Genomic DNA, 21873 nt, shown 5'->3' on the forward strand with positions numbered 1-21873 from the left:
ACTACTTTCATCCCCTTTCCTTCCTGTTTGTACCAAGTCCGATGTACATACTAAATTCCCCCACCCCCACTTTATTTCAATGACAAGTATTTTCGGACGGAGGGAGTACAATATTCGACCCCATGAAGTAGATTTACCTCTAACAATAGAAGAAAAAAAAGGTGACGTTGGACCATCCGATCAAGAGGGGCTGAGAGGTAGAAAATTATGCACATGCAACGACGTAGCGAGCTGGGGAAGTAGAGCTAAGGCGGTTTCGAATGAAGATATACCTGAAGGTCGTCGGGATGTGGATAGGTGGGCGGCGGGAGGACGGATCCGCCCACAGGCAACGACGAAGGGATCGGAGGACCTCCCGCACCGATGCCCGGCCAGAGATAACGGTGCGGCCGGCAGTGGGTCTCCTCCCTCGCTGTCGACGACGTCCTAAACGCTGCCCCTCCTCCCCTTCACCGGCGGAGGGGGATACGTCCGGATCTGTAACCAGCGGTGAGGATAGAAAGCCAGTGTTTTTTGAAGGGAGAAAGACAGTGTTACTACCCCTATCATGTTTAGATCTGGAGAGGATGAGAGTGTGTGAATAGAGCAGCCCTAACAAGCAAGCGCGGAGGCTCCGGCCTATATATAAGTAGTGGGGTAGTTTTCCTTTTTCACTCCATCAAAACAATTGTTTAAAATTGTGTACTACTACATGCCAGGTCACGGTTTTTTTAGTTGTTGATTGTTTTTTGAGATAGCTACCCGCTTGTTCCAACTGATGTTATGGTGTGCCAGGTCGCACTTTGTGTCGTTCAAGTCTGGTACTACAAGTCCCTCCATTAAATGAACAACCACCCCCTCGTAAAAATTGTGAACAAGCCCACGGCTAACATTAGCGGAAATGTGGGTTGCCCCAACATGCATTATTATTTATATTTTCTACTCCCTCCATTCCTAAATATAAGTCTTTTTTATTAGCCACACCTTAGACAAGAATTTTTTTTATTAGCAGTGAACTCCACATGTCATAGACACAAAAATTGTGGCAAGATTCCCTTAGGCAAGCCAAAGTGTGTCTAACTATTTGAGCAACTCAGGTTAGGCAAGTGTGGCAAGTGTGGGGAAAATAATGTGGCAACATAAGACAAACATAGTCACAATCCAAACAGCCCCGTAATTTTTGTGACATGTATGAAAATTTGGTTAGTTAAATTTATAGTCAAAATTTGGCAAGGTGCATCAAATCAACACATGCAAATATCAAAAGGAAAGTCACGGCATGCATGCATGCGTTGTACTCCCTCCGTTTCCAAATATAAGTATTTTTAGAGTTGCAACAAGTGACTACTCCCTCTGTTCCTAAATGTAAGTCTTTTTAGGGATTCCACTACAAACTACATACGGATGTATATAGACATATTTTAGAGTGTAGATTCCCTCTTTTGTTTCGTATGTAGTTCATAGTGAAATCTATAAGACTTATATTTTGGAACGGAGGGAGTACATACGAAGCAGAATATGTCTACTCCTACATACGAAGTAGCCCATTTGAAATGTGTAAAAAGACTTCTATCGAGTGCAGTGCTTTGATGTGTCGCGTCAACTCGTACAAGACCGAGAAATTTGATTACTATGACGCCCTCTCCCTCGCGGACTGAGCTCCGGTGCCTTAACTGCACCTGCCTTTGGCTGTATGACACGTGGGCCAACCACCTATTGGGCCCACCTGTCATGGATGCAAAGGCAGGAGCAGTAACTCGAAGCTTTCCCTACACACTATCCCTCCCGCACGAGGTGGACGGACATGCAGCAGTGGATTCAATACTATAGAAGTAGGAGTAACATCATTGTTCGTCTTCTCGAAGAGGCGAAGAGCCAAGCGCAAACCGAACGTGGCAGTTGCGAACGCTCGCGTGGTGCGGTTCCTTGGAGTACTAGCCAGGCTCTTGCATGAGACAAAATTGCTATTGTTTAACAATTAAACTCCATTATCCATTGGTTGATACTCATTCTGCATAGGTCCACGCACTTAGCACCGTTTCCTCCTGGGTCACCAATGTTTATTTGCTAATTAATAGCATTCCATGCAATGAACTAGCCATTGCAAGTCATTAAAAGCATGCACACCTCTCATCTCTTATTGGTTGATACGTATGTCAAGAAACAAGAAACAAGGTAGAAGTTAATGCACCGCGCCTAAGTGTTTTGGGACTATTTGGTTTTCGTAAGATGACTTACACACCTAGACGGAGTGAGTAGTATAGACCTATAAACTGGAAAGGAGTATTTGCCTTTCTAGAGATTTCAACAAGTGACTAGACTTCGGCTAAAAAAACAAGTGACTAGACTACACCGTGTGCAGTACCCCCTCCCTTCCGGTTTATAGGGCTCAAATCTCAAATCTCATGAACCAAGGCATTTTGCTATTGGAGGAATGTATCTCGTACTTTACAAAACTACCCTAATTAAACTCATGCATTAATTACGTAGTTCTCTCGTTTTCCTCTCCGCCTTGGTCACGGTGTACAATATTGAGCACTCCTATATGACTAGCCGCTCTATCTACACGCGGGACATTTCAAAGCATCCGGGCCCGCGTGCCATCCACCAAATCACAGCGAGGTGCTATAGTCGAGACTCACCTGTCACCCCAGTGTGGCTGTCATGACCCGTCATATCACAAAACCCACACCTTTACCAGCAATGGTAAGGTGGCCTCCAAGTTGGACTGGACGAAGCAACCATCATTTCATTGGAACGCTCGTTCAAGCCCTTTCTTCCCTTTCTTGAAGAAAACCTCACTCCAGGCTACTCACTTCTGCCATTTTTCTTCTATACCGACGAAGGAAAGGTGGGCGAATCAGTCACGCTGCTATATTTTCATTCCAATAATCTTCTTTTTGCGAAGCACCGACCGATTCTCACATCCTATTCTTTTCCCGTTTTCATTGCGATTGTGATTTCCTTTCGATTGCTTTTTTTGTCAGTTCATTGATGGATCCTGGAGCAGTAGGCAAAGAGTTGCCGGTGGATAACCCACTGGAGACAGCGATCTCCAGGAAGCGAGCACCGACCAACGAGTTGACCATGTTGGCGGGCCAACCCATGGAGACGAAGAACTCCAAGAAACAAGCACTGGCCAAAGAGTTGAGGACATTGGCGGACGAACTCCTCAAAGAAAGTTGGAAGAATAGCAAGGGCCCCACCGTGCCTACCCCAGGAACTCTGATTGCCACCTATGTGAGGCTCAAGACCGATTTTGAGGATATAGTCGCTGTTGAGAAGCATTATTCCCCTGCCAAGGTGATGGCCCCCATCGAGGACGAGGAGATGGCCCCGGAGGAATGAGATCCCCCGGTGAGCTGCACAAGGTAGAAAATAATGGCTTATTACCATAGTTGTGGTTTTTGATTATTTGCAATGTGCTTGCTTTTTGATTATTTGCAATGTGCTTGCTAATATGTTAGGGTTGTGCAGGTGCCGGTGGTTGTCCTTGATGATTCCGATGTCATGGCCCGTCCTGTTGGCATCGCCCCGGAGATCGATTCCGATGCCGCTGTCCATCCTGTGGACATTGCCCCAGAGATCGATTCCGATGTCGCGGTCAGTCCTGTGGACATCGCCCTAGAAATTGATTCCCATGTCGTTGTCCGTGCTATGGTCATTGCCCGAGAGATCGATGACAAGAAATAGTTGGTCGCGCTAATCCTTCAGGGTAGTTTGCATTGCCCTGTGTTTAATTACCAGAACGATGCGTGTTATCAAACCATCTTAGGGCTAGTGCACTGTCTTGTGTGGGCAGATCTTGCTACTTTTGTTTGATAGTGAATCATGCGAACCCTCTCCTAGTTATGGAAACAGATGTATCCTCACCAGATTTTGATGTAATATATGGCATGCTTATATGTAAGTTTGAACTGTTTATCATATCAGCAGGGCTTGTTTGATGATTCTTGGTGTTAGTAGGCTAGCTACTGTGCGAGCTATAGTACTTGCAAAACACTCACCGAAGAGAAACGTTGGGGTTGATGAGCTCGTGTTATGCTTATACTTATCCCTCGTCGATCGACCAATAGCCCTAGCTCCTAAAATTGTAGGCTTAGCGATCGATCAGACAATAGTCGACATACATTCAGGCCTCATTTGGTTCATAGGGTAGGAAAATCGTAGCAAAAGTACAGAGAATGTGCAACACAAAATGATAGCAGTGCAGAGACGTACTCCCCCCATTCCAAAATAGATGACCTAGGCGGGCTAGTTTGGCCTAGTGGGTTTCAGTGATATGACGTGGTACAGTGTCGTCCAGTCTTCGCGTGTGTTAGCAGTATTGCGGGTACAGTAAGTTTTCTTGAAGAGGTGGAATTCAATGAAGTCATGATGGTTCCTTCGTCCGAACAACTTACAGTGGGAAAGGTTGGGCCTGCAATACGACCGGGGTAGACCAGGATAATTTTGTGCATGGCAGGTGGACCAGGATGGTCGACGTCCCACATGTCGGCGAATGAAAGTATTCTTACCAATATAGAGGACGAGCAACGAGTATTCATCGTTTATTTTTGATGAAGGCTATTGTCTCCACTGTTACTCCTTTACTTTGTCAATGCCTCTCTCTCCTCCACATAAGCGGGGACTACTTGTTGTGCATACAGCGGGCAACTGGCGTCTTGAGGGGCCAGGGCGGTGAGAGCGGGCTCCGGAAGCGGTCCGGACTCCAGCATGGCCCACCTCACATTATCACCATATATTTCTTGGAGTCCATGTGCGGCGGGCGGGCGATCTCTTCTCCCTCCCCCGTTTCTCTCTTCTCAGCCGACGCCCGCCGAGTGATTAGATTTCGGCTATCGACGATTTATTCTTTTTTGAGGAATCGACGGTTTATTCAATTACGGTCCCACATGTCAGTGAAATTGCAAGACAACGCGTGTCCCCTCTGGTGAGCGGCGTGCGAGCCGGACTGTCGGGGTTGCGACGCGTACGAGTCATAAGTGTGCCGCCTTTTCCTTTAGAACTTACGAAGACATTTTCGCGCGATCGATCGACATAAATCCAGAACAAAATGACGACGGCGGTGCTTTCCCACTCGTTAGGCGGGCTAGCTCGAGTGATATGACGTGCTATAGTGCCGTCTACTTGCTCCATTTTTATGTAAGCAAGGGTTTACTGTTGGAGAACATAGTAATTTCAAAAAAAAATCCTACGCACCCGCAAGATCATGGTGATGCATAGCAACGAGAGGGGAGAGTGTTGTCCACGTACCCTCGTAGACCGATAGCGGAAGCGTTATAACAACACGGTTGATGTAGTCGTACGTCTTCACGGCCCGACCGATCAAGCACCGAAACTACGGCACCTCCGAGTTCTAGCACACGTTCAGCTCGATGACGATCCCCGGACTCCGATCCAGCAAAGTGTCGGGGAAGAGTTCTATCAGCACGACGGCGTGGTGACGATCTTGATGTTCTACCATCCCAGGGCTTCGCCTAAGCACCACTACAGTATTATCGAGGTGGACTATTGTGGAGGGGGGCACCGCACACAGCTAAGAGATACAAGGGATCAATTGTTGTGTCTATGGGGTGCCCCCCTCCTCTGTGTATAAAGGAGTGGAGGAGGGGGCCGGCCAAGGGGGGTGGCGCGTCCAAGGGGGGGAGTCCAACTCCCACCGGGAGTAGGACTCCCCCTTTTCCTATTAGGAGTAGGAGAGGGAAGGAAGAGGAAGGAGGGAGGAAGGAAAGGGGGGCCGGCCCCCCTCCCAATTTGGATTGGGCTTGGGGGGGCGCCCCCTCCCTTGCTCCTTTCCCCACCTTTCCACTAAGGCCCATATACCTCCCGGGGGGTTCCGTTAACCTCCCGGTGATTCGGTATTGTCCCGATCTCACCCGGAACCTTTCCGGTGTCCAAATATAGTCGTCCAATATATCGATCTTTATGTCTCGACCATTTTGAGACTCCTCGTCAAGTCCGTGATCATGTCCGGGACTCTGAAAAACCTTTAGTACATAAAAATATATAAACTCATAATGAAACTGTCATCGTAACGTTAAGCGTACGGACCCTACGGGTTCGAGAACAATGTAGACATGACCGAGACACGTGTCCGGTCAATAACCAATAGCAGAACCTGGATGCTCATATTGGGTCCCACATATTCTATGAAGATCTTTATCAGTCAGGCCGCATAACAACATACGTTGTTCCCTTTGTCATCGGTATGTTACTTTCCCTAGATTCGATCGTCGGTATCTCAATACCTAGTTCAATCTCGTTACCGGCAAGTCTCTTTACTCGTTCCGTAATACATCATCTCACAACTAACTCATTAGTTGCAATGCTTGCAAGGTTTAAGTGATGTGCATTACCGAGAGGGCCCAGGGATACCTCTCCGACAATCGGAGTGACAAATCCTAATCTCGAAATACGCCAACCCAACATGTACCTTTGGAGACACCTGTAGATCTCCTTTATAATCAACCAGTTACGTTGTGACGTTTGGTAGCACACAAAGTGTTCCTCCGGTAAACGGGAGTTGCATAATCTCATAGTCATAGGAACATGTATAAGTCATGAAGAAAGCAATAGCAATATACTAAACGATCGTGTGCCAAGCTAACGGAATGGGTCATGTCAATCACATCATCCTCCTAATGATGTGATCCCGTTAATCAAATTACAACACATGTCTATGGTTAGGAAACATAACCATCTTGATCAACAAGCTAGTCAAGTAGAGGCATACTAGTGACACTCTGTTTGTCTATGTATTCACACATGTATTATGTTTCCGGTTAATACAATTCTAGCATGAATAATAAACATTTATCATGATATAAGGAAATAAATAAGAACTTTATTATTGCCTCTAGGGCATATTTCCTTCAGTCTCCCACTTGCACTAGAGCCAATAATCTAGATTACACTGTAATGATTCTAACACCCATGGAGCCTTGGTGCTGATCATGTTTTTCTCCTGGAAGAGGCTTAGACAACAGGTCTGCTACATTCAGATCCGTATGTATCTTGCAAATTTCTATGTCTCCCACTTGGACTAAATCCTGAATGGAATTGAAGCGTCTCTTGATGTGCTTGGTTCTTTTGTGAAATCTGGATTCCTTCGCCAAAGCAATTGCACCAGTATTGTCACAAAAGATTTTCATTGGACCCGATGCACTAGGTATGACACCTAGATCGGATATGAACTCGTTCATCCAGACTCCTTCGTTTGCTGCTTCCGAAGTAGCTATGTACTCCGCTTCACATGTAGATCCTGCCACAATGCTTTGTTTAGAACTGCACCAACTGACAGCTCCATCGTTCAATGTGAACATGTATCTGGTTTGCGATTTAGAATCGTCCGGATCAGTGTCAAAGCTTACATCAACATAACCATTTACGATGAGCTCTTTGTCACCTCCATAAACGAGAAACATATCCTTAGTCCTTTTCAGGTATTTCAGGATGTTCTTGACCGTTGTCCAGTGATCCACTCCTGGATTACTTTGGTACCTCCCTGCTAAACTTATCGCAAGGTACACAACAGGTCTGGTACACAGCATTGCATACATGATAGATCCTATGGCTGAAGCATAGGGAACTTCTTTCGTCTTTTCTCTATCTTTTGCAGTGGTCGGGCATTGAGTCTTACTCAACTTCACACCTTGTAACACAAGCAAGAACCCTTTCTTTGCTTGATCCATTTTGAACTTCTTCAAAACTTTGTCAAGGTATGTGCTTTGTGAAAGTCCAATTAAGCGTCTTGATCTATCTCTATAGATCTTAATGCCCAATATGTAAGCAGCTTCACCGAGGTCTTTCATTGAAAAACTTTTATTCAAGTATCCTTTTATGCTATCCAGAAATTCTATATCATTTCCGATCAGCAATATGTCATCTACATATAGTATCAGAAATGCTACAGAGCTCCCACTCACTTTCTTGTAAATACAGGCTTCTCCAAAAGTCTGTATAAAACCAAATGCTTTGATCACACTATCAAAGCGTTTATTCCAACTCCAAGAGGCTTGCACCAGTCCATAAATGGATCGCTGGAGCTTCCACACTTTGATAGCTCCCTTTGGATCGAAAAACCTTCCGGTTGCATCATATACAATTCTTCTTCCAGAAATCCATTCAGGATTGTAGTTTTGACATACATCTGCCATATTTCATAATCATAAAATGCGGCAATTGCCAACATGATTCGGACAGACATTAAGCATCGCTACGGGTAAGAAGGTCTCATCGTAGTCAACCCCTTGAACTTGTCGAAAACCTTTCACGACAAGTCGAGCTTTGTAGACAGTAACATTACCGTCAGCGTCAGTCTTCTTCTTGAAGATCCATTTATTTTCAATTGCTTGCCGATCATCGGGCAAGTCAACCAAAGTCCACACTTTGTTCTCATACATGGATCCCATCTCAGATTTCATGGCCTCAAGCCATTTTGCGGAATCTGGGCTCACTATCGCTTCTTCATAGTTCGTAGGTTCATCATGGTCTAGTAACATGACTTCCAGAACAGGATTACCATACCACTCTGGTGCGGATCTTACTCTGGTTGATCTACGAGGTTCAGTAACAACTTGATCTGAAGTTTCATGATCATCATCATTATCTTCCTCACTAATTGGTGTAGGTGTCACAGAAACCTGTTTCTGCGATATACTACTTTCCAATAAGGGAGAAGGTATAGTTACCTCATCAAGTTCTACTTTCCTCCCACTCACTTCTTTTGAGAGAAACTCCTTCTCTAGAAAGTTTCTGAATTTAGCGACAAACGTCTTGCCTTCGGATCTGTGATAGAAGGTGTACCCAACAGTCTCCTTTGGGTATCCTATGAAGACACATTTCTCCGATTTGGGTTCGAGCTTATCAGGTTGAAGCTTTTTCACATAAGCATCACATCCCCAAACTTTCAGAAACGACAACTTTGGTTTCTTGCCAAACCACAGTTCATAAGGCGTCATCTCAACGGATTTTGATGGTGCCCTATTTAACGTGAATGCGGCCGTCTCTAAAGCATAACCCCAAAATGATAGCGGTAAATCTGTAAGATACATCATAGATCGCACCGTATCTAATAAAGTACGATTACGATGTTCGAACACACCATTACGCTGTGGTGTTCCGGGTGGCGTTAGTTGCGAAACTATTCCGCATTGTTTCAAATGTAGACCAAACTCGTAACTCTAATATTCTCCTCCATGATCAGATCGTAGAAACTTTATTTTCTTGTTACAATGATTTTCAACTTCACTCTGAAATTCTTTGAACTTTTCAAATGTTTCAGACTTATGCTTCATTAAGTAGATATACCCATATCTGCTCAAATCATCTGTGAAGGTGAGAAAATAACGATATCCGCCACGAGCCTCAACATTCATCGGACCACATACATCTGTATGTACGATCTCCAATAAGTCAGTTGCTCTCTCCATAGTACCGGAGAACGGTGTTTTAGTCATCTTGCCCATGAGGCACGGTTCGCAAGTACCAAGTGATTCATAATCAAGTGGTTCCAAAAGTCCATCAGTATGGAGTTTCTTCATGCTCTTTACACCGATATGACCTAAATGACAGTGCCACAAATAAGTTGCACTATCATTATCAACTCTGCATCTTTTGGCTTCAACATTATGAATATGTGTATCACTACTATCAAGATTCAAGAAAAATAGACCACTCTTCGAGGGTGCATGGCCATAAAATATATTACTCATATAAATAGAACAACCATTATTCTATGATTTAAATGAATAACCGTCTCGCATCAAACAAGATCCAGATATAATGTTCATGCTCAATGCTGGCACCAAATAACAATTATTTAGGTCTAAAACTAATCCCGAAGGTAGATGTAGAGGTAGCGTGCTGACCATGATCACATCGACTTTGGAACCATTTCCCACGCGCATCGTGACCTCGTCCTTAGCTAATCTTCGCTTAATCCGTAGTCCCTGTTTCGAGTTGCAAATATTAGCAATAGAACCAGTATCAAATACCCAGGTGCTACTTCGAGCATTAGTAAGGTACACATCAATAACATGTATATCACATATAGCTTTGTTCACCTTGCCATCCTTCTTATCTGCCAAATACTTGGGGCAGTTCCCCTTCAAGTGACCAGTTTGCTTGCAGTAGAAGCACTCAGTTTCAGGCTTAGGTCCAGACTTGGGTTTCTTCTCCTGAGCAGCAACTTGTTTGCTGTTCTTCTTGAAGTTTCCCTTCTTCTTCCCTTTGCCATTTTTCTTGAAACTAGTGTTCTTGTTAACCATCAACACTTGATGCTCCTTTTTGATTTCTACCTCCGCAGCTTTTAGCATCACGAAGAGCTCGGGAATAGTCTTTTCCATCCCTTGCATATGTAGTTCATCACAAAGCTCTTGTAGCTTGGTGGCAGTGATTTGGAGAATTCTGTCAATGATGCTATCATCCGGAAGATTAACTCCCAGTTGAATCAAGTGATTATTATACCCAGACATTTTGAGTATATGCTCACTGACGGAACTGTTCTCCTCCATCTTGCAGCTGTAGAACTTATTGGAGACTTCATATCTCCCAATCCGGGCATTTGCTTGAAATATTAACTTCAACTCTTGGAACATCTCATATGCTCCATGACGTTCAAAACATCGTTGAAGACCCGATTCTAAGCCGTAAAGCATGGCACACTGAACTATAGACTAGTCATCAGCTTTGCTCTACCAGACGTTCATAACATCTGGCGTTGCTCCAGTAGCAGGCCTGGCACACAGCGGTGCTTCTAGGACGTAATTCTTCTGTGCAGCAATCAGGATAATCCTCAAGTTACGGACCCAGTCCGTGTAATTGCTACCATCCTCTTTCAACTTTGCTTTCTCAAGGAACGCATTAAAATTCAACGGAACAACAACACGGGCCATCTATCTACAATCAACATAGACAAGCAAGATACTATCAGGTACTAAGTTCATGATAAATTTAAGTTTAATTAATCGTATTACTAAAGAACTCCCACTTAGATAGACATTCCTCTAATCCTCTAAGTGATTACGTGATCCATATCAACTACACCATGTCCGATCATCACGTGAGATGGAGTAGTTTCAACGGTGAACATCAATATGTTGATCATATCTACTATATGATTCACGCTCGACCTTTCGATCTCCGTGTTCCGAGGCCATATCTGTTATATGCTAGGCTCGTCAAGTTTAACCTGAGTATTCCGCGTGTGCAACTGTTTTGCACCCGTTGTATGTGAATGTAGAGCCTATCACACCCGATCATCACGTGGTGTCTCAGCACGAAGAACTTTCGCAACAGTGCATACTCAGAGAGAACACTTCTACTATGATAATTTAGTGAGAGATCATCTTATAATGCTACTGTCAATCAAAGCAAGATAAGATGCATAAAAGATAAACATCACATGCAATCAATATAAGTGATATGATATGGCCATCATCATCTTGTGCTTGTAATCTCCATCTTCGAAGCACCGTCATGATCACCATTGTCACCGGCGTGACACCTTGATCTCCATCATAGCATCATTGTCATCTCGCCAATCTTATGCTTCTACGACTATCGCTACCGCTTAGTGATAAAGTAAAGCATTACAGGGCGATTGCATTGCATACAATAAAGCGACAACCATATGGCTCCTACCAGTTGCTGATAACTCTGTTACAAAACATGATCATCTCATACAATAAAATTTAGCATCATGTCTTGACCATATCACATCACAACATGCCCTGCAAAAACGAGCTAGACGTCCTCTACTTTGTTGTTGCAAGTTTTACGTGGCTGCTACGGGCTTAGCAAGAATCGTTCTTACCTACGCATCAAAACCACAATGATAGTTTGTCAAGTTGGTGCTGTTTTAACCTTCGCAAGGACCAGGCATGGCCACACTCGGTTCAACTAAAGTTGGAGAAACTAACACCCGCCAGCCACCTATGTGCAAAGCACGTCGGTAGAACCAGTCTCGCGTAAGCGTACGCGTAATGTCTGTCCGGGCCGCTTCATCCAACAATACCACCGAACCAAAGTATGACATGCTGGTAAGAAGTATGACTTATATCGCCCACAACTCACTTGTGTTCTACTCGTGCATATGACATCTACGCATAAAACCAGGCTCGGATGCCACTGTTGGGGAACGTAGTAATTTCAAAAAAAAATCCTACACACACGCAAGATCATGGTGATGCATAGCAACAAGAGGGGAGAGTGTTGTCCATGTACCCTCGTAGACCGATAGCGGAAGCATTATAACAACGCGGTTGATGTAGTTGTACGTCTTCACGGCCCGACTGATCAAGCACCAAAACTATGACACCTCCGAGTTCTAGCACACGTTCAGCTTGATGACGATCCCCGGACTCCGATCCGTCAAAGTGTCGGGGAAGAGTTCTATCAGCACGACGGCGTGGTGACGATCTTGATGTTCTACCGTCGCAGGGCTTCGCCTAAGCACCACTATAGTATTATCGAGGTGGACTATTGTGGAGGGGGGCACCGCAAACGGCTAAGAGATCCAAGGGATCAATTGTTGTGTCTATGGGGTGCCCCCCTCCTCCATATATAAAGGAGTGGAGGAGGGGGGTGGCCAAGGGGGGTGGCGCGCCCAAGGGGGGGAGTCCAATTCCCACCGGGAGTAGGACTCCCCCTTTTCCTTTTAGGAGTAGGAGAGGGAAGGAAGAGGAAGGAGGGAGGAAGGAAAGGGGGCCTGGCCCCCCTCCCAATTTAGATTGGGCTTGTGGGGGCGCCCCCTCCCTTGCTCCTTTCCCCTCCTTTCCACTAAGGCCCAATAAGGCCCATATACCTCCCGGGGGTTCCGATAACCTCCCGGTGATCCGGTATTGTCCCAATCTCACCCGGAACCTTTCCGGTGTCCAAATATAGTCGTCCAATATATCGATCTTTATGTCTCGACCATTTCGAGACTCCTCATCAAGTCCGTGATCATAACCGGGACTCCGAACAACCTTCGATACATCAAAATATATAAACTCATAATGAAACTGTCATCGTAACATTAAGCGTGTGAACCCTACGGGTTCGAGAACAATGTAGACATGACCGAGACACGTCTCCGGTCAATAACCAATAGCGGAACCTGGATGATCATATTGGCTCCCACATATTCTACGAAGATCTTTATCGGTCAGACTGCATAACAACATACGTTGTTCCCTTTGTCATCGATATGTTACTTTCCCGAGATTCGATCGTTGGTATCTCAATACCTAGTTCAATCTCGTTACCGGCAAGTCTCTTTACTCGTTTCGTAATACATCATCTCACAACTAACTCACTAGCTGTAATGCTTGCAAGGCATAAGTGATGTGCATTACCGAGAGGGCCCAGAGATACCTCTCTGACAATCGGAGTGACAAATCGTAATCTCGAAATACGCCAACCCAACATGTACCTTTGGAGACACATGTAGAGCTCCTTTATAATCACCCAGCTACGTTGTGACGTTTGGTAGCACACGGAGTGTTCCTCCAGTAAACGGGAGTTGCATAATCTCATAGTCATAGGAATATGTATATGTCATGAAGAAAGCAATAGCAATATACTAAACGATCGTGTGCTAAGCTAACGGAATGGGTCATGTCAATGACATCGTTCTCCTAATGATGTGATCCCGTTAATCAAATGACAACACATGTCTATGATTAGGAAACATAACCATCTTTGATCAACAAGCTAGTCAAGTAGATGCATACTAGTGACACTCTGTTTGTCTATGTATTCACACATGTATTATGTTTCCGGTTAATACAATTCTAGCATGAATAATAAACATTTATCATGATATAAGGAAATAAATAATAACTTTATTATTGCCTCTAGGGCATATTTCCTTCATTTACACTCTTACACGGGTTGCCTACCATGTACTACTCTTCCTCACTACCGGTTGCGCCCACGCACGCGCGCCGGCTTCGTGGTCGTGGCGGTGGAGGGCGGCCCGGGGGGTGCCGGTGATCTCCTTTGTTTGCTCCTACGACAGTACGTCGAAGAGAGCTTTGGAGCGCGCCCGGAGCGGAGCCGCCGATGTCCCTTGTCTGCTCCTGCGACAGTATGTCCAAGAGAGCTTCGGAGCGCCAGGAGGCCATGTGAGGGAGTCCTGGATTAGGGGGTGTCTAGATGGCCGGACTATGACCTTTGGCCGGACTCCCGGACTATAAAGATACAAGATTGAAGACCTCGTCCCGTGTCTGGATGGGACTTTCCTTAGCGTGGAAGGCAAGCTTGGCGATACGATATGAAGATCTCCTCCCATTGTAACCGACTCTCTGTAACCCTAGCCCTCTCCGGTGTCTATATAAACCGGAGAGTTTTAGTCCGTAGGACGAACAACAATCATACCATAGGCTAGCATCTAGGGTTTAGCCTCTCTGATCTCGTGGTAGATCAACTCTTGTAATACCCATACCATCAATATTAATCAAGCAAGAGTAGGGTTTTACCTCCACAGAGAGGGCCCGAACCTGGGTAAAAACATCGTGTCCCTTGTCTCCTGTTACCATCCGCCTAGACGCACAGTTCGGGACCCCCTACCCGAGATCCGTCGGTTTTGACACCGACATTGGTGCTTTCATTGAGAGTTCCTCTGTGTCGTCGCCTTTAGGCCCGATGGCTTCTTTGATCATCAACCACGACGCGGTCCAGGGCGAGACTTTTCTCCCCGGACAGATCTTCGCATTCGGTGGCTTTGCACTGCGGGCCAACTCGTTTTTCCATCTGGAGCAGATCGAAACCTACGCCCCTAGCCATCAGGTCAGGTTTGGAAGCTTAAACTACACGGCCGACATTCGCGGGGACTTGATCTTCGATGGATTCGAGCCACGGCCGAGCGCGCCGCACTGTCTCGAGGGGCATGATCTAGCTCCGCCGCCGGACAGCGCCCAGAGTGCCGCTCAGGAGTCCGCTCCGACCATTAGCTCGGAGCCGACTGCGCTAACCAGGGACGGACGGTTGGACGCCGCCCTAGGAGCCGCAATCTCTACGGTGATAGAGCCGAATACCAGCCTAGTCCTTTGCAAGGCCTGTGACTCCAAGGTGCCGGACTCCGTTCCGGACTCCGAATCTTCCGCAGCCCTTCCGATCGAACCCGATTGGGCTCCGATCATGGAGTTCACCGCCGCGGACGTCTTTCAACACTCTCCCTTTGGCGATATCCTGAACTCCCTAAAGTCTCTCTCTTTGTCAGGAGAGCCCTGGCCGGACTATGGTCAGCAGGGTTGGGATGCGGACGACGAAGAAATTCGAAACCCACCCACCACCAACTTTGTAGCCACTGTCGATGATCTAACCGACATGCCCGACTTCGACTCCGAAGACATTGACAGTATGGACGCCGATGAAGGAGACGACCAAGAACCAGCACCTATAGGGCACTGGAAGGCCACCTCGTCATACGACATATACATGGTGGACACCCCCAAAGCAGGGGATGGTGATGAAAAAGCGGAGGGTGACCCCTCCAAGAAGCAACCCAAGCGCCGACGTCAGCGGCGCCGCTCTAAATCCCGCCAAAGCAAGAACCGTGAATCCGGCACGGGAGACGTCAACACCCCGGACAGCGTCGAAGACATCCCCCTCCAGCAGGACTCAGCGCAGGAGGACGAAGGAGCCAGCCCTCATGAGAGAGCGGCCGACAGAGAGGTCAAGGACGACAATTATATGCCTCCCTCCGAAGACGAGGCAAGCCTCGACGACGACGAATTCGTCGTGCCAGAGGATCTCGTCGAACAAGAGCGTTTCAAACGTAGGCTTATGGCCACGACAAGCAGCCTCAAGAAAAAACAACAGCAGCTTAGAGCTGACCAAGACCTGCTAGCCGACAGATGGACGGAAGTCCTGGCAGCCGAAGAGTATAAACTCGAACGCCCCTCCAAGAGTTACCCAAAGTGCAGGCTGTTACCCCAATTAGAGGAGGAAGCAACTAAACCTACATCACCAGCGTACGATGCGCCCGATCGGCCACCCCATGGCCGTGACAGAGAGGCCTCCCGGACCTCAATCCAAGTGGCACCCCAGCACAGCTCTAAGAGTACCAGAGCACGGAGAAACGCAACAGACCCGCGAAACATACTGGAGTACAAGGCAAGGCAAACAAGATCGATCTACGGATCGCATGGGCGCCCCACATTACGTGATGATAACCGTTACACCGGATACGATAAATACGGCCAGGCCGAATACAACAGACCAAGCTCATCCGAGCTGCGTCGCGATATAGCCCAGTACAGGGGCGCTGCACACCCACTATGCTTCACAGACGAAGTAATGGATCATCAAATCCCCGAGGGTTTTAAGCCCATAAACATCGAATCATACGACGGCACAACTGATCCCGCGGTATGGATCGAGGATTATCTCCTTCATATCCACATGGCCCGCGGTGATGATCTACACGCCATCAAATACCTCCGGCTCAAGCTTAAAGGACCAGCTCAACATTGGCTTAACAGCCAGCCAGCAGAGTCAATAAGTTGCTGGGAGGACCTGGAATCCGCATTCCTGGACAACTTCCAGGGCACTTATGTGCGGCCACCAGACGCCGATGACCTAAGCCACATAATCCAGCAGCCAGAGGAATCGGCCAGGCAATTCTGGACACGGTTCCTAACCAAGAAAAACCAAATAGTCGACTGTCCGGACGCCGAGGCCCTTGCAGCCTTCAGGCACAACATCCAAGACGAATGGCTTGCCCGGCACCTAGGACAGGAAAAGCCGAAATCTATGGCAGCCCTAACGACACTCATGACCCGCTTCTGCGCGGGCGAAGACAGCTGGCTAGCTCATAGCAATAACATAACCAAGAGCCCTGGCAATTCGGATACCAAGGACAACAACGGCAGGTCATGTCGCAACAAGCACAAGCGCCGCATTAACGGTGACAATGCTGAAGATACGGCAGTCAATGCCGGATTCAGAGGCTCTAAACCCGGTCAGCGAAAGAAGCCATTTAAAAGAAACCCTCCAGTCCCATCCAACTTAGACCGGATACTCGATCGCTCGTGCCAGATACACGACACCCCCAAACAACCAGCCAACCACACCAACAGGGATTGTTGTGTGTTCAAGAAGGCAGGCAAGTTAAGTGCCGATACCAGAGACAAGGGGCTGCGTAGCGATGACGAGGAGGAGCCCTGGCTGCCGAAAAACAGAGGATAGAAGGGATTCCCCCCGCAAGTGCGGACGGTGAACATGATATACGCAACCCACATCCCCAAAAGGGAGCGGAAGCGTGCTCTCAAGGACGTCTATGCTTTTGGAGCCAGTCGCCCCAAAGTTCAACCCATGGTCCTCCTGCCCGATCACTTTTGATCGAAGGGACCACCCCACTAGCATCCATCACGGCGGATTCGCCGCATTGTTCCTAGACCCAATCATTGACGGATTTCACCTCACTAGAGTCCTCATGGACGGCGGCAGCAGCCTGAACCTGCTTTATCAGGATATAGTGCGGAAAATGGGCATAGATCCCTCAAGGATTAAACCCACAAAGACAACCTTTAAAGGTGTCATACCAGGTGTAGAAGCCAGCTGTACAGGCTCGGTTACACTCGAAGTGGTCTTCGGATCCCCGGATAATTTCCGAAGCGAGGAGTAAATCTTCGACATAGTCCCATTCCGTAGCGGCTATCATGTCCTGCTCGGACGAACCGCATTTGCAAAGTTCAATGCGGTGCCGCACTACGCATATCTCAAGCTCAAGATGCCAGGCCCTCGCGGAGTCATCACGGTAAATGGAAACACCGAACGCTCTCTCCAAACGGAGGAGCACACAGGGGCCCTGGCGGCGGAAGTACAGAACAGCCTCTCAAGGCAGCTCTCCAACCTGGGTATTAAACGTCCGGACAATGTCTAGCGCCCCCAAATCAACCTACAACAGAGCCGGCTGGCACGATCCGAGCAAGCATAGCAGTGCAGCCCCAATTCCAGCCCTCGTCAGATGGTGCTATCGGCACCACGCGTACATAATTACGCTTTGAAAATACCATGGGCATAAGGGGAGGGGCACAACTACGGCACGCCCATAATGCGGCTCAACCGCACTTAGGGGCTCCCTATTCTGCCGTTTTCATTTTTTATATACTTTCAGGACCCAACTACTCAGAAGGCCTGTCCGGCAATACACTCTCGGAACACACGATGCAACAGCAAGGGTGAGGACAAGCCGCGTCGAATGTCCAGGTGGCCTCTATAACGAGTTAAATACCTGTTTTTACTTACAAAACCCGCAGCTTGCCCCTAGAGGGGGACAGGTCAAATAATCCCATCTCTTGCTTATCGCACTATTTGTATCGTTCTTCTTTCATAGCAGCCCCTTTTTAATAAACAATACATAGCTCTTATCTATTATTGTATTCCTTATATATATATATATATATATATGTTCAGTCATGACATTACACAACCGTACACTTTGGTACGGCGAATACACCAGGGGATTTGGTACCCATAACATGGTGTGAGAAGACCGAACACTCTCCTGAGTGCGGCACCCCGAACTTATAGCATTATATGCATCGGCTCCGAATCATGTCTTGGGTCAATAGTTGGGTTTGCCCGGCTCCCATGTTTTGGTACCTTACGTTCCGCAATGTTGGCTAAGGTAGCGCTGGGAGAACTACTGCGATTGTGCCCCAGTTGAGCTGGGTTAACACCTCAGTAGAGAAAGCTAAAACTGACCGTCATGATAGTGCGAGAGACCGATCACTGTTCGCGAGGTTTTTCAAGTCCTTAAAGACTTATGCCGCTTAGAGAGAGGAGCCGGATTTATCTGGCAAATGCGTGGATAGCGCCCCGAACTCGGTCTTCCGAATACTAGGGGCTTCACCGAAATTTAAAACTATAGAATTCTATGGCTAAGTGAGAGTGATAAAGCATTATAAGTCCAATGGCCTGGTTCGTTGTGCTGTGCGCCTCCCTAGATGGACCCAAGAATGGGAACAAGAGCGCTCAGGTTTATCCCGAACACCCCAGCACTCGTGGCATGGGGATAGAAGCCGACGACTTGCATCTCTCAGATTTGATAAACGGCCGCACAGAAGGTAATATTTTAAATTAACAAGCATTGCTTAACGCATATGAAACAATGTTTTCAGCGTACAGGATAATAAATGCGAGTCTACTCAAAAATTACATCTTTGGGGCATTCATCCACTGTAAGGCGGGCACCCTTCAGGACGCCCTTATAATACATCTCGGGTGTGCGATACTCCTTGCTCGGTGGTGGCGCGTCCGTCAAAAGCTTCTCCGCATCCAGCTTGCCCCAGTGCACTTTAGCACGGGCAAGGGCCCGACGGGCACCTTCAATACAGACGGAGCGCTTGATGACTTCAATCCATGGACACGCGTCCACCAGCCGTCGCACCAAGCCGAAGTAGCTCCCGGGCATGGCTTCTCAAGGCCACAGCCGACCTATGAGGCCCTTCATGGCCTGTTCGGCCACCTTGTGGAGCTCGACCAGCTGCTTCAGCTGGTCGCTCAGGGGCACCGGATGTTCGGCCTCGGCATACTGAGACCAGAACACCTTTTCCGTCGAGCTCCCCTCCTCGGCTCGGTAGAACGGGGCAGCATCCGACACACTACGGGGCAGATCGGCGAACGCTCCTGGAGAGCTCCGGATCTGGGTAAGTAACAGATAATTTACTTTTATATTCTTGCTTTGCATAAAGAATGCCTTATCCGCCGCTATCTTCTTCATCGCCTCGATCTCCTGGAGGGCCTTCTGGGCTTCGGCCTTAGCGGTTTTGGCACTCTCAAGAGCCATGGCGAGCTCGGACTCTCGAGTCTTCGAGTCACGCTCCAAACTCTCGTGTTTTTCCACAAGAGCCTGGAGCTCCTGCCGCAAATCCGCCACCCGCGCCTCCTGCTTCTCTCGCTCGGCGTGCTCCAAGCCCGCACTGTTTTCGGCCTTGGAAACCGCCTCCTTCAGGGTTGCCACCTCGGCCGTGGCCCTTGCAACATTTACGTTGGTCCTGTCATTATTTGCAACCAAGTATTTCTATATACATTTACATGCAGTACTGCATACCCTCCTTGCCCTCGGGCTGCTTCTTGGCACGGCCGAGCTCGTTCTCGGACCGTTCGAGGCTTTCCTTTAATACATTGACCTCCGTAGTCAGTGCGGCAGAAGTCAGCAGCGCAGCCTGCATTCCCATATTGACATATTTTAGTTAGACTCCTGCGTATATCTTTTTAGATCCTCAGCTCGGCTTTTCTTTCCTAACGCCGAACTAAGCATCAGGGGCTACTGTCTATGCGGTATCATTTTTATATGTTTTGAACACATACCTCAAAGCCTGTTAACAGAATTGTACAGGCTTCTGTCAGCCCGCTCTTGGTGGACTGAACCTTTTGAATCACCGCACTCATAATAGTGCGGTGTTCCTCGTTGATGGAGGCGCCGTTAAGCGCCTCCAGCAAATTGTCCGGCGCCTTCGGATGGACGGAGGTCACCGACGTCGAAGGCTTGCCCTTCTTATGAAGGCGACGCCTGTCAGACTCTGGAACCGTTGGTGGTTCCGGAGCAGTGTCCGGCCCGGGGCCGGACTTAGACCCCTCTGGGGCTTTACCCCCTTTGGGCCTGGAATTCGGGAGGTTGCCTTGAGGCGCCTCCAGGACCACCTCCTCCTGGTTTGGTCCCCTTCGGGACCCCACCTCAGCGTAATTCGCAGGGAGAGGGGAGGAGGCCGTCGAAAGTGAAGCACTGTTCACATCCGACGAATTCAGGGAGCCGCTCGAGGAATCACCGAGCTGAGCTCTGGGCGGACTACATGATTAAATTCGGCGTTAGACATTACCGAATAATAGAGGAGCACCATGAGTCATTCGGGTAACTGAATACTTACGATTTTGCCAGGGTCTTGACCTTGGATGGCCATTCCTCCCCGCCGTCTTCGGCATCGGAGGCATAGTCCGGCAGAAGGGTCTTCCCCTTCTTGGACCCTCCGGCCTCCCCAGTTGGGGCGACCTTCCTTTTCTTTCCTCCCCCCGTTGGAGGGGGAGAGGCTTCTTCTTCTTCCTCCTCCTCGTCTTCGGAGGCGGACGGCGCTTCAGGGTTGTCGGGCGATGAATCCGATACCACCAAGCGCCGGGAGCTCTTTCGAGTCCTCGTGGCCTTCTTCTTGGCCTTCTTCTCCGGCACCACGTGAGGTGCCGGAACCAGCAGCCCCGTCAATCGGGCGTCTGCTGGATATTCCGGTAAAGGAGTCGGATAGCTAACCTGCCCGGACTTCTTCAACCAATCCTGTCAAAAGTAAGGGAGTTTAGATCCCGCATGGAGTCAATCAATGAAGAACAAGGTACCCCGTAATGGGAAAACTAAGCTCACCGTGCTGGCTTGGCGCTTGGCGCAGACTCCGCGATCCTCGGTGACGGGAGGGGAGACCTCGGAGCTCTTGAATAGCACCTTCCAAGCATCCTCGTGCTTTGTGTTGAAGAGTCGAGACAGAGTCTGGTGCTGGGCCGGGTCGAACTCCCATCAGTTGAAAGCCCGTCGTTGACACAGGAGAATCCGGCAAAAGAGCATGACCTGGACCATGGTGACAAGTTTAACCTTCCTGCCGATCAGGTCCTTGATGCAGGTCTGAAGTCCGGTCACTTCTGCCGAATTACCCCATGACAGGCCCGTCTCTTTCCAAGATGTGAGCCCTGTCGGGATGCCGGATCGGAATTCGGGGACCGCTGCCCACTCAGGGTCACGCGGCTCAGTGATGTAGAACCACCCCGATTTCCATCCTTTGATGGTATCTATGAAGGCGCCCTCGATCCATGTAACATTGGCTATCTTGCCCACCATGGCGCCTCCGCACTTTGCTTGGCGGCCGCCCACGACCTTCGGCTTGACGCTGAAGATGTTCAGCCATAGGCCAAAATGGG

This window comes from Triticum aestivum, chromosome 2B, assembly GCF_018294505.1.
Source record: "Triticum aestivum cultivar Chinese Spring chromosome 2B, IWGSC CS RefSeq v2.1, whole genome shotgun sequence".
Lineage (NCBI taxonomy): Eukaryota > Viridiplantae > Streptophyta > Magnoliopsida > Poales > Poaceae > Triticum > Triticum aestivum.